The sequence below is a fragment of the Mastigoproctus giganteus genome, chromosome 7 (genome assembly GCF_048544385.1).
Source record: "Mastigoproctus giganteus isolate SK-2022 chromosome 7, ASM4854438v1, whole genome shotgun sequence".
In the NCBI taxonomy this organism is placed as follows: Eukaryota; Metazoa; Arthropoda; class Arachnida; order Uropygi; family Thelyphonidae; genus Mastigoproctus; species Mastigoproctus giganteus.
Window position 1 is genome coordinate 77,221,436 of NC_143581.1, and position 14,377 is coordinate 77,235,812.

The 14,377-nt window shown below is 42.9% G+C and overlaps 1 protein-coding gene across 1 annotated transcript in view; it reads left to right on the forward strand.

Annotated features, from left to right (window-relative positions):
• l(2)k05819 (transmembrane protein 94-like protein l(2)k05819) overlaps positions 1–14,377 on the forward strand; it is an 809,128-nt gene that overhangs the window by 148,346 nt on the left and 646,405 nt on the right. The window lies entirely within an intron of this gene.

Below are 14,377 nucleotides of genomic sequence, written 5' to 3' on the forward strand. Positions count from 1 at the left end.
AGGGGATCGAAGGGTGACGTGAGTAATTACAGACCAGTTAGTTTAACTTCTGTTCCGGGTAAAATAATGGAGTCACTGGTTAAAGATGCATTGCAGGGTCATCTAGACAAGACTGCAGCAATAATTCAGACACAGCATGGGTTTATTAAGGGAAAGTCTTGTGTGACAAATTTGATTTGTTATTATGATGTGGTTACAAAGGAACTGGATGCAAAAAATAATTTTGATATCATATACTTGGATTTCAGAAAAGCTTTTGACACTGTTGCACATGGAAGACTACTGTTCAAATTGGAGCAGAATGGTATTAAGGGTTGTCTGGGCAGAATTGTTAAATTGGATAAAAGAATGGTTGAGTGGGAGAAGGCAGAGGGTGGTGGTAATTAATGGGTGCTGCTCTTCATGGACTAATGTTATTAGTGGAGTCCCACAGGGTTCGGTGTCGGGTCCACTGTTGTTTTGTATATTTATCAATGATATTGATGAAGGTATATCAGGCTTAGTATCGAAGTTTGCAGATGATACAAAGGTTGGCAGGGTTGTTAATGACAGTAATGGCAGTGTGTTACTGCAACAGGATCTACAAAATTTGGGCAGATGGGCTGAGAAGTGGCAACTGAAGTTTAACATTTAAAAATGCAAAGTATTGCATATGGGTAGAAGTAACCCCAGAGAAACGTACCAACTGTGTGGTACTACACTTAAGGTGGTAGAAAGTGAAAAAAAGACCTGGGAGTATTTGTGCAGTCAAATATGAAGTTTTCTGAGCAATGCAGGCAGGCTGCCAGGGCAGGTCATGGGGGTGTTGTCAATGATATACAGGAATTTTTTTGTTAGCAGGGAAAAGGAGGTGATTGTACCTCTGTATAATGTAATAATTTCTTGGTGATTGGGCCCCTTGTCAGTAGCAGCCCATCTGCCATGCCAAGTCTGAAGTAGTAGGATGGCAGTTTGTTTTTTTTCCTGCCTGATTTCATTGTGGTTGTTGATGGAGTTTCCAAGGATAGTTGTTGATATGCCCCTGGATAGACAATAGTGGAGGCCCCTTCAAATAACCTCCAGATCGAGCGGAAGGATGCCCACAAGAACCCGAATGGCTGGGTTGCTAACTGTGCAGTATGCCCTTGTAATAGTAAGAAGGATGGTTCCCAGTTTACGTTTGTTGTTGTAAAGAGTTGCCCTGCGAAACCAGACCCCACATCCATACTTTATGAAGGGAAGGAAGATTGATTTGTACAGAACCTTAAGGGTGCGTCGATTCAGTCCCCAATCACGATGACTCACCCATGCAATGAGATCAGTGTAGTTTCTCACTTTCGTATGGAGGCGTGCAAGATATGGAGAGAAAATGAGCTTAGGGCCAAGTACTATTCCTAGTAGTTTTAATGTGGAAACTAGCTTGATGATTTGGCTTTGAAGTTTGAAAGTGGGGTTTCTAGTAGGCTGCAGTGATTCCTTCAGGAGAATTTTTGTGTCTTTTGGGGTGAGAGTCTTAGCTTGTGTAGGGCTGCCCAGTTCTAAAGGATTTGAAGTGCCTGGTTTCCTCTGGCTTCCAGAGAAGCTCTGCTCTTAGCCTCAGTGGAGATGGTCACATCATCAGCAAAGGACAATGTTCCAAAGAAAAGGACCAAGGCCTGATCCCTGGGGCAACCTCTGTAGGTAGACCTAGTGATTCTTTGGCACGTTGAGGAGATTGTAATTTTCCTATTTGATAAGTAGTTTTGGATGCATTTGTATAAATTTAATGGAATATTTGCTTGCCTAAGTCTGTGAAGAATATTTGCCCACCAGAGCCTGTTGAAGGCTCCAGCAAAATCTATTGCTATCAATAGGTAGTATTTGAAGGTAGAAGTCGAAACTGCAGAGATGATCCTTTGCAGTGCGTCTTCTGTGCAACGCCCTGGTTAAAATCCAAACTGGAAGTTGGACTGGAGCCCGGCTTTGGTGTAATGGTCTTGTAGCTGTACTAAGAGTAGGCATTCAAACAGTTTACTGACCATGGATAAAAGAGCAATGGGTCAGTATGACTCTGGGAGTGGTTTAGACGGATTTTTTATGATCAACTTTACATTGCCGTTTTTCCATTTTTCTGGGAAAGATCCATGGGACAATCACTTATTGAAGAGATCAAGTAGAAACTGGATGTTGATTTGGGCAGTCTTTTTAAGGGTTCAGTGAGGTCTTGTCCGGAGCATTTCCTCTCCATTTTGGTAAGAGCCTGCTGTAGTTCATCAGTGGTAAATTAGTCTTCTACAGCATTGTTGAATAGGTGTTGCTTGCCTGGCATATTTCTTGCTGTTGGACTGTCAGATGTTCAGTATCTGTGCCAAAAAGTGTGTCCAGAAAATTGGCCATAGATTGTTCCCACGATGTAGTCATAGTGCTCTATGGTGTGAGAGTGGATTGGATAACTTCACCCCTGGGAAACTTGTTGGTGCTCCTCGAAGTGGTGACTGCTCCAACCCATAAAGACTGTACCATGCGGTACACCTCCCCTCCCAGGGCTCAGTATTGCCAGTCGTTCCCAAGATGATCTTTTACGCTGCCTTATAAGGAAGGTGTAGTCGTTTCTGACTCTTCACAGAGGGTGTTTACCTTGTTTGGGGGCCAAGGGGTACGAGCTCTCTGAAAGGCTTTTCTTTTGGAGTGTACAATTCGGCGAAGGTGCTCCAACTCTGGGGACCACCATGGGCTGGCATTAGCCATTGGTCTTTTCTTTATAATTGATTGATTGCAGGCCTGGATGATGATTTCTGTTGTGAGCCTTTGATGTTGGTCGGGGTACAGTGCTGGAAGATTAGAAGAGTTGTGGTCCTGGATCATGGTCTGCAGCGTGGAGCAAAAGATTTCCCAATTAGCCTTGTTAATGGCATAGCAACTAATATTGTAGTGAGGTGGTGGAGTTGGATCAATGGATCTTGTGAGTTGAAATGTAATAGCTCTGTGATCTGAGGTGGTCCAGGCCTCACTGACCTGCCACCCACCCAGAAAGTTTGCTGGCAATGGATCATGTGGCTATGGAGATATCTATTGTGGATTCCGACAGAGTGCTGGAATAGGTAGGCAGGTTTTTGGGCTTGTTCAGAACCAGGAAGGGAGAAGTGTCCAGGAAATCTTTAAGAAGCTGCCCATTGTTGGCCCCCAAAGTGATCAGTGGTCAGGCTGTACCAGGTAGGGGAACGACAATTTACATCCACCCCAAGAATAATCTTGCTGTTGGGAAGTGTAGAAAGGACTGTATGTAGATAATTTTTTGTTGGAGTGATATCTTGGCCAGGTCTGCAGTAGAAGGAGATGAGGTAGAAGGCTCCCAAGGGGCAAATTACATGGGTACACGCTGCCCATGCTGTGCATAGGGAGAAATCCTTGTAACCATGATGTTAGGGTTATGGACAACTATGGCAGCCCAGGGTGTGTCTTCATCTGTATGTATGATTTTGAAAGTCAGGGGGCTTTCAAAATCATGCTTTGAATGGTTATATGGCTCCTGTAGAATTAATGTCAGCATTTTCCTCTTTGGCCCTGATTCTAATCTGGGCACTTACTGCACGGCCTCGCTGGGCATTTCGTTGGAAAAACTTTATGATGTTGCTGTTGAATGATTGTGCTGCCACAGTTGGTCTTTATTTGTTGGTTCCTCTTAGCTTTTAGATAAATGGAGCACTTACTGTCCCCGAGAAAATGTGCTGCCTCAAGCTTTGCTGCTTTGCAGTAACTGCATCTTTGGACCTTTTTGGGCACAGTGCTCACAGGTAGACATGGTTTGCATGCACGTGTGGGTGGTGTGCCCAAAACAGCATCATCGGAAGCACTTTGGAACAGGCACGTGCTCCTCGAAGTGGTGACTGCTCCAACCCATAAAGACTGTCCTGTAGTTTGAGGATGTTCCATGCCTGTGGAGAAAGCTCCACCACCCAATTGTATAGCTAGGGAGACTTGGAGCTAGTGTGATATTTTGGTTTGATGTGTTCCTTGGCAATACTTATGTCAGTTAATTCTTGGATGTTTCTGTTGAAGAGTTCATCTGTGATGTTATATCCTTGATATAACATCACAGATGAACTGATATCCTTGGAGTGATATCCTTGCCCACATCAAATATACATATGTATGGGCCTCTCTTTTTAGGGATTTCTGCTGTGAGATCTAGGGTGCTGACTGTTGAACTGGTGATGATAGAAAGAACCTCTTGCTTGGTTGCTATTTCAGTGATTACTCTAACATTTCTTGTTTTTCGGATGGACTTTATTCTTGTGGTTTTAAAGTCCTTGGCTAATTTCTGGTAGTTTTTATTGCTTCGCTACTGTCCATAGTAGAGTTTTCCACTGGCTTTATTATGACCAGATGTGGCATGCAGAGTAGTGATTTCTTCTTTGTTGTGCTGGTGGTTTGATGCTCTCATGTTCTACATGAAGATTTAGCAGAACATGCTCCATTCGTGACCATACTTCTACGATTTCTCTTCTATCAATGGTAGTGATTTGATTGCTCTGTTCTGCCATTATCGCCTCCAGGTTTAGGTGCGGGGAATGAATTTGTACTGTTATAGATCCATCTAGTGACTGTATGATATTAGCATCTGTATTCAGTGATGTAGAGTCTTCGGGGTCGTCATTCTGCTCTGGCAGCACGTTCGCTTCTGTTTCGGCCCTTGGGGCAGGTTTGCACTGGCATTGGGCACAAACATAATGCTCTTTAGCTACCTTTGTCATTTTAGAAATTAGTGACCGTCCTGAGTAATTTCCGCACAGGGATCGGCCGCAGTTGCCATTATAGATTATTACGTGTTTTATCTTCTTCAGACAGGCCTGACAGGTGTGAAGATTTTGCATTTATAAAAATGTACTGTATACAGGTCTGGAGGCCTCATTTCAAGAAGCATGTAGAGCTACTGGAACAAGTACAGAGAAGGGCAACAAGGTTAGTGAATGGAACAAAGGGTTGCTCTTACGAAGAAAGGCTTAAGTTTTGCAAATTACAGTGTCTGGAGACTAGGCACCTGTGAGGTGATCTGATAGAGGTGTATAAAGTCTTGAATGGTTTGAGCATGCTCAATGCTGATGGGATTCTGCATCTTGCTCAGAATAATCACCTGAGAGGGCATAAATTCAAATTGAGGAAAGACAGATGTACGATAGATTGTCCGGAAATTTGCCTTTAGCCAGCAGGTAGTTGGTTGGTGGAACAGACTTCCATCCCTTGTTGTGGAAGTTGATAGCCTAAATAAATTTAAGGCTCAGCTGGACAGGTATTTCGAACGAGGGGAGGGGTGAAGTGGAGGTTTTTTTTTTTTTTTTTTTTTCTGGCTGATGCTGCATAAGCTTACTTTCTTGCATCATATGCCTCTACTAATGCTAATGGTCAAGCCATGCCTTGAGTACTGCATGCTGGTCTGGAGGCCTCATTTTAGGAAGGATGTAGATTTGCTTAAGCGTGTACATCATCATCAGCCATTTTCAATCCACTGCAGGATGAAGACCTCTCCAGCAACTTTCCAGTTCCTTCTGTTTTGAGCACTGGCCATCCATTTACTACTCAAAAACTCATGAATTTCATCTATCCATCTCCGCCTTTGTCTTCCAGGTTTTCTTCTAGCTCCTCTTGGGTACCATTCTGTTATTTTCTTAGTCCATCTGTCATCATGTCTTTGAGCTATGTGCCCTGCCCAAGACCATTTTAGTTCTTTAGTTTTGATAAGAATGTCCTTTACTTGAGTTTGCTGCCTAATCCATTTGTTTCTCTTCTTATCTAACACCTGAGAGGGCATAGCAAGCGTGTACAGAGAAGGGCAACAAGATTGGTGACAGGAATGAAGGGATCTTCTTACCAAGAGAGGCTTAAATTCTGCAAATTGCAATGGCTGGAGACTAGGCACCTGCGAGGTGATCTGATTGTGGTGTATAAGGCCTTGAATGGGTTGAGCCTGCTGAATTTTAATGGGATTCTTCTACTTGTTCAGATTACGAACCTAAGGGGGCATAAATTGAAATTGAGGAAGAACAGATGTAGAATAGATGTGTGGAAATTTGCCTTTAGGCAGCGGGTGGTTAGCTGCTGGAACAAACTTCCATCTGTCGTGCAAGTTGATAGATTAAATAAATTTAAGGAGGAACTGGACAACTATATAGAGGGGATTGTTTTGTAATTTTTTTTTTTGGCTGATGCTGCATAAGCTCATACACTTGCTTTCTTGCATCACATTCCACTACTACTACTACAACAGCAGGTCCAACATCGACCTCTGTGTGACCCCTAATAACGTTAGTCCGCAAAGAGAAGCGTTCACTGATTACCACTCTCACTTTCGTCTCCCACTCAATTGTACTTTTATCCATTGTAGCAACTTGCCCTTAATACCATATTGCTCCAATTTGTACAGTAATCTTCCATGCGGAACAGTATCAAACGCTTTCCTGAAATCCAAGTATATGAAATCAAAATTTATTACTGCAACCTTGTCTAGATGATCCTGCAGTGCTTCTTTAACCAGAGATTCCATTATTTTCCATGGAACACAAGTTAAACTAACAGGTCTATAGTTCTTTGTGTCACCTTTTGAACCTCCTTTGTGAATTGGTGATACATTTGTACACATCCAGTCCATGGGGACCACCCCTGAGTCCAAGGATGCTCTCATAATTATGGCTAAGGGTTTGCTTACTTCCTTTGCTGCCTCCTTTAAAATAACTGGCCCCTTGACGTGGGCACCTGTATGTGGTGAGGGGACTTCCCAGTGACGCTGCTGGACTTCCAGACTAGCATCACTGGGATCCAACGCCCACAGCCCAGGTTCCAGGCTTACATCAATGGAATCCGGCGTGTTTGCCGTGCGCTGCGACCCGTGGAAATTCGGAAAGGGGGATCCTGGTGATTGAAGGGCCCAGCTTCAATACACCACTTTGGCCCCTGCTTCGACAAGACGGGTGGTCCTGGAAGGCCCGGCTAGGATCAATCGGCTAGTAGGCTCGCCTGCGAGGGTCAACCGTGTCAATGCCACGCCCCTACCCTCATGGTCCGAGGGACAGGATTCAGGCTGGCGTCGGTGCGGGTATGGTGTCTGGGTAGCCCTGGCGTATTTATTGCATGCCGGGTAGTGGGTGTCCCTTTGGGCTCTGTGGTGGGTGGGGAGCCCGGGCACTGAATCATATAAAAAACTTCATGAATCCTGATAAACTTACTTCTTCAGGGGCCCAACCCGGTCCCTATCTGAAAATATTGATATAGATTCAGATAGCATTATTGCTACAAAGAGGCAGCGAACAGAACTATCATCAGGGCCTGTTCCAAGGTTCCTAATTATGCACCCAACCAGTGAAAAACCAATTGGAAAAATGTCACCCTTTTTTATTCAAAAAGGGTTAGATGGGTTAGCAGGTTCTCCCAAATCAGTTAAGAGGCTCCGTTCTGGAGACCTCTTAATTGAAACTAAAAATGACAGGCAATCTGAACATCTACTCCGAACATCATCAATCGGAGGAATACCTATAACAGTGACACCACACAGAACACTCAATTCATCGAGAGGTGTCATTTTGGAGTGGGACCTTCTCAACGTAACCGAGGAGGAGATCTGCTCCGAATTAAAACCCCAGGGAGTTATTGCCGTCAAGAGAATTACTGCGCGAAGGGATGGAAAAATTGTTAAAACCAGGAGCGTTATCCTGACTTTTAACTCTCCTAAACACCTGATGAGATTAAAGCTGGATACATCAACTGTTCAGTGCGTCCGTACGTTCCGAACCCTTTACGGTGTTTTAAATGCCAGAAGTATGGACATTCTCAAATGGCCTGCTGTGGAGTCCTTGCATGCGCTCGATGCGGTGCAAAGGACCACGAACAACAGCATCTACTCACGAGCATGCCAGAGGTGGAAAGAAGAAAAAGAAATTCAAAGGCTGAAGGCAGAGCTAAATATATCATACCAGGAGACAAGGAAATCGGTCAAACCACTGAATATCAACAAACCTACCTACGCCCAGAAGGTAGCAGAGAGAGGTTCCGTCGGAACTCAGATGGACATGACCATTCCTCCAAAGGAGCCTTTCACTCCCATCGCGCGGTATCTCTTAAGTTCTCAAAAACCTGCACAAAAGGACCAATCAGCTGCCACTCCTATATCGGTACCTCCTAATGCTCCACAGGTAACAAAGATAATTATGAAAGAAAAGAATAAGAAGTCCCCCCCCCCCCAGTACCCAAGAAAAGATGGATGTCGAGCAGAAGGAGGTACCCGAAGATTCAGTCTTGGAACTCTTTGCGGAGGAGGAAATGGACACGGGACAGCGTCCATTCTTCCCCAAAAAAGACAAATCCAAGACTGATAAAAGTAAGCCCTCAGCACCTTGGAAGCCGCCTGATGGACCCACCAAGCCAAAATAATGGCTAAATTCCTACAATGGAATTGTCGTGGATTCCGGCAAAATATTGATGACATCAAGGCCCTCCTGCAAAAGCACGAGCCAGTTTGCTTTTGCTTGCAGGAGACATATCTAAAGGCAAATGATGATCCCACCATGCATAACATCACAGTTTTTCGAAAGGATAGAATTGCGGATGGCTCTGTACATGAGGGAGTGGCTATCCTTGTGGGTAACCAGACCCCAGTGCAGCCCTTGCTAATTACAACCAACATAGAGGCTGTTGCAATTCGCCTTTCAGTGGGATTTTTATTAACTGTGTGCTCCATTTATTTGCCACCTGGGACTGACATCTCCCAGGCAGACCTTGATGATCTTCTAACGCAGCTGCCTCCCCCTTTCTTACTTCTCGGGGATTTTAACGTACATAACACTCTGTGGGGTAGTGCTAACATCAATGGAAGGGGACGAGTCATAGAGCATATGCTAAATGACAATGACCTTTCCCTTCTAAATACTGGAACAAACACCTTCTTCCACATGCCTACCCATACTTTTTCTGCCATTGATCTCTCTATCTGCTCCCCTTCTCTACTCCCTTCACTCACTTGGGAAGTGGAGGAGAATCCATACGGAAGTGATCACTTCCCTGTGATAACCTCGTTACTCAGTGGGAGACCATGTCTTCCCTTCAGGTTACCATGGTGGAAGATTGATCAGGCTGACTGGACTGCCTTCCAACATCAGGCAAATTTTGATCTTAGCACAGTCAGTCAGGAGCCTATCAATGATGCAGTTAAGTACATCACAGAAAATATTGCCCAAGCAGCTGCGAATGCTGTTCCAAAAACATCTGTCCGGTTTCCACCATTTCCCAAACCTTGGTGGAATTTACAATGCACAGCAGCCAAAAAGGCTCAAAACAAAGCGTGGGGGATATTCCGCCGATATCCTACCACGACCAACCTTATAGCCTTTAAACGTGCACGAGCCAAAGCACGCTACATCCGTCGTCAGAGTCAAAAGGAATCGTGGATCCGTTTTACTTCATCAATTACTCAGTCTACTAGTACTAAGGTGGTCTGGGAAAAAATCCGGAAAATGAAGGGTAAATACACAGCACACCCCTCATCGGTCCTTGAATATAATGGATGTACTATTGCAGACTCTACTGCAATAGCCAATGCTCTTGGGGAAACATTTTCTAACATCTCTGCAATGTCATCTTACTCCCCAGAGTTTCTGGTCTTAAAGCGCAACACTGAAAATCAGGCCCTTAAGTTCACATCGAAGGGTTCTCACCCATATAATGGGCCATTTACTATCCACGAGCTAAAAACAGCACTTGCCCGTACAAAGGCTACCGCTGTTGGACCAGACAACATCCATTATGAAATGATCAAACATCTTTCACCAGAATCCATGGACTGTTTGCTTTTCATGTATAACAGAATCTTCCTTGAAGAGCACTTTCCGGATACCTGGTGCAAGGCAACTATACTTGCTTTTGCTAAGCCGGGAAAGGATCCTAAATGTCCAAAAAACTATCGTCCTATTGCTCTGACCAGCTGTCTGTGCAAAATATTGGAGAGAATGGTCAATGCTCGTCTCTTATGGTATTTAGAATCGAACGACCTTCTCTCCCTCTTTCAGTGCGGCTTCCGAAGAAACAGGTCCACACTGGACCACTTAATTAGACTGGAAACATCAATCCGTGATGCTTTCCTAAAAAGAGAACACTTGGTGTCCATCTTCTTTGACATGGAAAAAGCGTACGACACAACTTGGAGATTTGGTATTTTAAAAGACCTTTACAATCTCGGTCTGAGAGGCCACCTTCCCATTTTTATTAAAAATTTTTTATCCTGCCGTTATTTCCAAGTTCATGTAGGATCCTCCCTTTCGCGGCCTTTTTGCCAAGAGGAGGGGGGGTACCACAAGGATCTGTCTTAAGTGTTACGCTTTTTGTCATTAAAATAAATTCTATTTCTGAACAACTTCCTCCAACTATAAACAGTGCACTCTATGTCGATGACTTCAGCATATTCTCTCAATCATGCAATATGAGGGTTATTGAGAGACAACTGCAACAAGCTATTGACCGTGTTAACACCTGGGCCACGGCCAATGGTTTCAGGTTCTCACCGGAGCAGACCGTTTGCATCCATTTTTGTCGCAAACGTAACCTCCACCCCGAGCCTGAATTACGACTTGGACAAAGCACCATTCCAGTTGTATCAGAGGCGAAATTCCTGGGACTCATTTTTGACAAAAAGTTGACATTTGTTCAACACATTCGTCAGCTACGTACAAAGTGTACGAGAGGGCTTAACATCCTCCGCTCTCTCTCTTCTACCTCTTGGGGTGCAGACCGATGCACTCTGCTACGTCTATACCGTGCACTTGTACGCTCAAAATTAGATTATGGGTCTCAAGTGTATGCATCTGCTAGAAATAGCGCTGTTCGTTGGCTTGACCCCATCCATCACCAAACCATTCGTATCGCTACTGGTGCATTCAGAACATCACCTGTCCAACGTCTGTATGTCGAAGCAAATGAACCATCCTTGTCGCTTCGACGAATGCAGTTGTCTCTACAATATGCCTTCAAGCTGAAGTCCCTGCCGGACCATCCCACGTTGACATCTGTCTTCGAGCCACGATGGGAAAATCTCTATAACACACAACGAACCGCCAATCGCCCTTTCGGCATTCGTGTTCAAGAGCTACTCAATGAGCTTAACATCTCGGTAGACAAGGTTGCTCGATCACCAAAGGAGCCCCTTCCACCCTGGCATGCACACACACCAGCATGTGACTTCTTGCGGAAGGCTGCGATGACGTCTAATACTCCGTCTTCTGTCTACCTTCAGCTCTATTCACAACACCGTGCAGAACATTCTGACTTCTTGCCAGTCTACACAGACGGTTCGAAGTCAGAATCGTATGGGGGATCTGCTGCTGTCTTTCCAAATAATACCATATCAGAGCAGATACCCCTTGACTGCAGCATTTACACTGCAGAGCTACATGCCATAGAGTTAGCTCTAGATCACATAAGAAAACACTGTTACCAACGGTGTATTATATATGCCGATTCAATGAGTGCACTACAGGCTTTATCAGCGATGTCACACACCAATCATCCAACCCTGTCCCGAATTCAGAAGATAATATACAATCTCCATACAAGTGGATTCGATATCCGCTTCTGCTGGATCCCCGTCACATCGGGATTAGAGGAAATGATCTGGCTGACATTGCAGCCAAATCGGCAGCCCTGATGGATAATCTTGACCTGTTAGTCCCCTATACAGGCAAGTGGTCCGTAGTAACCTACAATCTCAGTGGCAAGATTCGTGGCATCGACTGATTACTACAAACGAACTATGTCGAATTAAGCCTGTGATCCATCCTTGGCGGTCCAGCTTACGCAGGGATCACAAAGAGGAAGTTGTTCTTACTCGGCTCCGCATAGGACACTCATTTGACACACTCCTTTTTGCTGAGGGCTGATGACCCTTCTATGTGCGAGCATTGTGACACCGTTTTATCCATCCAACACATTTTATGTGATTGTAACAGTTTTATAAATTCTCGTTTTACTGCTTTTACCCATCGGACTGAGCCATATAGACTCAGTCAGATTTTAAATGACAACGACAATGTGTCAGCAGTTTTTAAATTTTTAAAATCGATCAAAATGTATACACTCATATGAAATATACAATTTGCTTTTATCATTATACTGATTTTATGTATTGATATGTCTGTATATATATATATATATATATATGCAACTTTAGACGAAGTAACATTTTTAAAAGAAACCAGTCTAATCTTTTTTTTGAATTTTAATCTTTGCATGGCGCACTATAACCTTGCTGTTTTTGTGCCACAAAAATCAAAATCAAATCAAATCAAATTAAAATAACTGGATAGATCCCATCCATCCCAGTTGCCTTTTCTGTTTAACTTCAACAATTTCTCCTCCACTTTGTTCTTAGTTATTACAAAATCAGTTAGCACCCTGTTAGAATTTGATAAACTTCTGGCACTCCCCTCATTGAATAATTCCTCATGTGTGAATGTAGATGCAAAATACTCATTTAGTTTGGTAGTTATATGAGAATGATCGTCTATAGTCAAACCACTGATATCAAATTGACCAATCTGTTTCATCCTCTTCCTTCTAGAGTTTATATAAATAAAGAAGTCTTTACTGTTTTTCTTAGCATCCTTTGCAAAAGATTTCTCGTAATATCTAGAAGGCTTCCCATTTATAAATCACCATTGGTAGTTCAAGTCCAATGTCAACAAACATCTTCTTTCGTCTTCTCAACCTCCAACCCAAGCACGGTACTAAGTACTATAGGTTCTAATACCTCTCGTGTTTGGGGTTCACATGAAAAAAAAAAAAAAAACCATCATCAGTTGGTCCAACTGTATAGAATTTTAATACTCTCTGAGACCACTGTAGTCACCTTTACGAAAGCAAAACACTTCCCCTTATCCCTAATGGTAGTTACACCTTTAAGTAAATCCCACATCAGTACACCGTGATCACTGCCACCTGGTGGTTCCTTTATCTGCAGATTCTTAATGCATGAAGAATTACTGAGGATAATAAGATTAAGAGTATTATTCCTTCTGGTTGCCTCTCGAACATCTTGCTGTAGAAAACAGTCATCCAATAAATCCACAAAAGTCTTGCTAGTGTGCGAGTGACCAACCCACAAGTTCCAGTAAATATCTGGAAAGTTAAAATCCCCCGTTACAAGACATTCTGATTTACTTGCCCACTATTTCTCTGCACAGTTGCTCATTATACTCATCAGATTCATTAGGCCTATAACACACACCTACTCTCATTTTCCCTTTCCCAGTGCTTATGTCACACAACACTGACTCAACATTGCATTGACCACCAATGTCAGTTGGATGCACCCCCTTAGATTTTGTTTCTTAACTATCAGCATAACCCCCCCTCCTCCCTTCCTGTCCTGTCTATTCTTTCTGTACACATTGTACTACCCAAATTACGATTCTGCACTGCTTATATCCGTGTTGCTCCATGTCTCTTAAATCCAAGAATATCTGCTTTTGATGTCTTGACCAGCACTTCAAATTGATTAAATTTATTTACTATACTCCTAGCATAGGTGTACATGCAAGTATAGATACACCTATTCTTACTCTTAGTTATTCTAACACAACCTATGTATTTACTTGTTCCATGATGACTCCCAGCAGCCCTTGAAATCCCCAGTACTTTGCTTTGCAGGCTGCTGCTCATTCCAGTAGAAGCAGTGCAAGAATCACTTTCACCTCTGCCTGTGGCTACTGTTAATCTACTAGTCTGTGAATCCCCCCCCCCCCAAGCTAGTATTCACAAATATTCTTGCATCCTTTCTATTTAAGTGTATCCCAACTCTGTAGAAACAATCTCTCCTGTTAACATTTGGAGAACCTTTCAGTATTTTCTGATTATAGTCATCACTGTTTAATATTTCTCCTCATATTAATTTCACTGCTATTGCAAATCAGTATTCTGAATAAAGTTTCTGTACCCACTGAATTATTTTGTTATGATCTTAAGTTTTCATTACTATAATTTTGCTGGAGAATTATTTATACATAAAAGATACAGTAAAAAATCCTCACTTTCTGTTTCTTCATAATTTGTAGTTTTATTTACTATCAGTGACAGTGGGCGCTCCATATAATTGTCTGTGACAGTTATATAGAGCTTTTATGCAGACTGATGTTATGAAAGTTGTATATTATTGTAGTAGCTGAATTTGTTATCTTCTTATCTTTCCCATAATTATTATTTTTCCTGAACTAGTTCTAGTGTAGACTACGCTGGATAAAAAAAATTTCAGATCAGTTGACAAGACTTGCATCATATATTGTTTTCTGCCATGTCTAGACTAAATTTTAGACACTTTTAGTCATGCATAGTGTATTTCTTGTTTGGTATTATCATTAATAAGAATGGTTTTTGTTGCATTTATTTG